Raw genomic sequence first — 3,444 nt, 5'->3', positions numbered from 1 at the left:
CAAAAAAAAAAAAACCCACACCACACAAAACCCACGGAGGTGTTGGAGGCCACAGAGGGAGGATGGAGGAGGGTGTTGGGCCTGGGTTTAGGGTTTAGGGGGGAAGGAGGGGGCGGGTTGAGCCCCCCCGTGTGTCACCCATCCCATGGGATCCACCATTTTCCGCCCCGTGGGACTGGGATGTTGTGTTTTGGTGGCTTTTTGGATGGTGGCACAGGGGTTTGGTGGGCATGGACGGCCTGGGGGTTCCCTGGGCATGGTCTGGCGGTGCCCAGGGGGGATAGCAGGGGGGTGACACGACCCCCGTGCCACGGGGCCACCTGGCCCTGTCCCCACCGCACGAGCAGCTTGATTAAAGCAGTGGCAGGGGTGGGCACAGCTGGTGCCTCCTGCCAGCCCCCGGAGCGGGAAGGCGCCCGCCATTAACGGCTCCAATTAACGGGAACGTGGAGCCACCACGGCCTGGGGGGTTCCTTGGTCCCCCAGTGCCCCCAGTGCCCCCAGTGCCCCCCGGTACCACCTCCCAGCGATGCTGCAGCCGGGCCTGCATTGCCCACCCCATGTCACCATGCCGAGGGTGGCAGTGCCAGTGCTCCTGTGACACTGCCGAGCCAGGAAGCCTCGATTTTGGGGACAGTCCCCTCCTGGCCATCGTGACCCCCACCCCAGCGCCCCAGGGATGGCAGCACAGGGGGACAGGGCACTCCCATGCCCGCGGTGGCAGCGGGGACAGGACCTGGCACCACACCCCGAGCGGGCACATGGCCCTCCCCGCTTCCACCGGCGCAGCTGAGCCAAGACACGGGGAGGGGGGAGGCCGTGGGGAGGGGGGGGGCTGTGCCTGCACACGCTTTCACCTGCCATTTAATTGGATGTATTTTTAATTAATGGCACCTCTGGGACCAACATGAGACAACATGATCTCTGAATAGGGGCAGGGGAGGCATTGGGGCCGCGGGAGGATTGGGCCGCCGGGTGCCCTTACAAGCCAAACGGTGCCATCAATCACCCCCTACTTTTCGGCTCTGGACTCTTGGCTGGGGCTCAAGGCGGGCGCCGGGGCCGCCCCCGCTGCCGCCTGGCACTGGTGTGACGAGCAGCACGTCCTCAGCCGCGCCTGGCACTGGTGGTGGCAGGAGGAGAAGCCGCTCGGCGCCGCCTTCACCGGCAGGTCCTGCCCCAAACCTGCTCCTGACGGCACCCCCGGGTCATGGGAGGGGCACCTGCGGGGCTCCCAACCCTCTGCCCCCCCCTCCCTGTCCCCTTGCGCCCCCACCCTCGCTTTGTTCCCCCTCCTGGCTCTGGGGAGGGGGGGGGGGCACAGCTGGTACTGGCTCGACCCCCCCACACACACCTTCTGGCACAGCCCCTGGGGGGGTGCTGGGCTGGGTGGTGGTGCTGGGGCAGCTGCCCACCCCTGCGAGGGCTGGGGGGGCTGGCCCGTGGCAGGTGCCGCGGCGCAATGTAGGGCAGCATTAATATTTAGTGGCGCTGGGGGGGCCGTGCCAGGGGGGTTGGGGGGTGTGTGGTGGTGATGGCACAGCTGCCTCCTGCGCTGGAATGCGGGCGGCAGCCGGCAGGGACGGCGGCCACCGCTGCCACCACACCCCCTGGGCCACCACGGCCACCACACCCCCTGGGCCACCATGACCCCCGTGACCTCTCTGCACCTCCTGCCCGCCCAAGAGAAACCAGGGGCACACGTCGTGTAGGGGGGCACAGCCCTGGGCACCCGACCCCGGCTCCAGTCACAGAGAAGGTGTGGAATGTGGCACTGGCCAGGCCCCAGCCCCTCGAAGGCACGTGTAGGGGGCACTGGAATGATCCTGGGGGGCCCCAGGCTGGCTGTGCTGTGGCACTAGGTTTGCTCCCCGGTGCTGTGGCCACTGGCTGCGGTGCCACCGCGCTGTGGGGGTGATGGGGACAGCTGATGGCACGTGCTGGCGGTGTCGACGTTGGCAGTGTGGTGTCACCAGAGCCCCAGGTGTCACCCTTTGCCTCCAGGGACAGCGGCCACGGCTGAGGGGTCACACCCTGCTGTTCCAGCATCCCGGGGATGCTCCAACAGGAGCAGACGGGGCCTGTGCCACCAGCCCTTCTCCCTGCTGGGGGGTGGTGGGACGTGTGCCCGGTGGGTGGACCCTCACCGTGGTCAGCCCCTCACCACGGGCAGCCCCTGGGCCCGGCTGGCCCCTGCCCCTGCCCCTGTCCCTGCCCCTGCCCGGGCGGTGCGGGCGCGGTGCGGGCGGTTGATTAGCGTGATTCCGGCATTGTGATGCAGAGGCGGTCGGGGCACCAGCTGCTCCTGCCCGGGTGTTTATTGTTACCTAGAGACGCCCCTGGCTCCCGCCCAGCTCCCCCCAGCCCCGCACGATGCAAAATTTATAGCGCGGCGGGGCCCGCGTTAACTCTCTGCCTCCCGGGCGGGGGGAGCGGCTGGGGGAGCCCACCGGGGTGGGCACGGGCAGGGGGGGCTGCAGGAGCCCGCTGAGGGCTGGGCACGGGCAGGAGGTGGCCAGGACGGGGAAGGAGATGCCGCGATGCCGTGTGAGGCGGTGCCAGGCCGCACCGTGCCAAGCCGTGCCATATCACACCGTACCGCCCCGCCGTGCCGTGCCAGGCCGTGCCACCGGCGCCCCAGGCCTGCAGCACAGCATTCCCGGCGGAGTCTGTATCCATGGCACAGCTAATCCTCGGGCCGGGCCCGCTGCCAGCCCATCCCCGGTGCCCTCCTGCTGCCAGCCCTGCTGCCGGAGAGGACGCGGCCCTGGCTGCCCCTGCCCCGGCCAACCAGGCCTGGGGGGTCCCTGGGGGGCTCAAGTGCCAGCCTGGCCACCCCAACCCTGCCTGACCCACCCGTCAGGGGGACAGGAGGGTCCCCACATGTCCCTGGGTGTCACCAGGTGGGCAGAGGCGGCAAGGCCGGGGAAGGTGCCGGCGCTGAGGGACAGGGCGAGCTCTCACCGTGGGCATCCACCCGGTGCCACCATGTCCCCCTCCTTCCAATTGCTGTGCTGTGACAGCTCGACATGGAATGGCTCGGCATGGAATGGCTCGGCATGGAATGGCTCGGCATGGAATGGCTCACGAGGTGCCGCCTGCCCCCGCGTGACCCCGACCACGGCCACTCCCTCCGTGTCCCCGGCCAGCCCTGGTGACACCGATGTCACCGCCAGGGCGGTGTCCCTGTCACTGCCCCCCCCCGGCCCCAGCCAGGCACCGCCACACCGGGGGCCACCAGAGCCGGGACCCCGCCGTGTCCCCCCTCCTGCAGCCCCCGCCGCCCTCCCCGCCGCTCCCTCCACCTCTCAGCAAGTTTTTTATGTGATTACAGGCACTGCATGGTAATTAGTGCTAAACTCATTTGCACAACTACAGTTAATTGGCTACAACAATTAATTAATGTGTTGGAAATTTGGCACCGGAAAAAAAAAAAAAAAAAAA

This window comes from Empidonax traillii, unplaced genomic scaffold, assembly GCF_003031625.1.
Source record: "Empidonax traillii isolate 1590-97213 ecotype Southwest subspecies unplaced genomic scaffold, ASM303162v1 scaffold1944:size102787, whole genome shotgun sequence".
NCBI lineage: Eukaryota > Metazoa > Chordata > Aves > Passeriformes > Tyrannidae > Empidonax > Empidonax traillii.
This window is presented reverse-complemented; position numbering follows the sequence as displayed.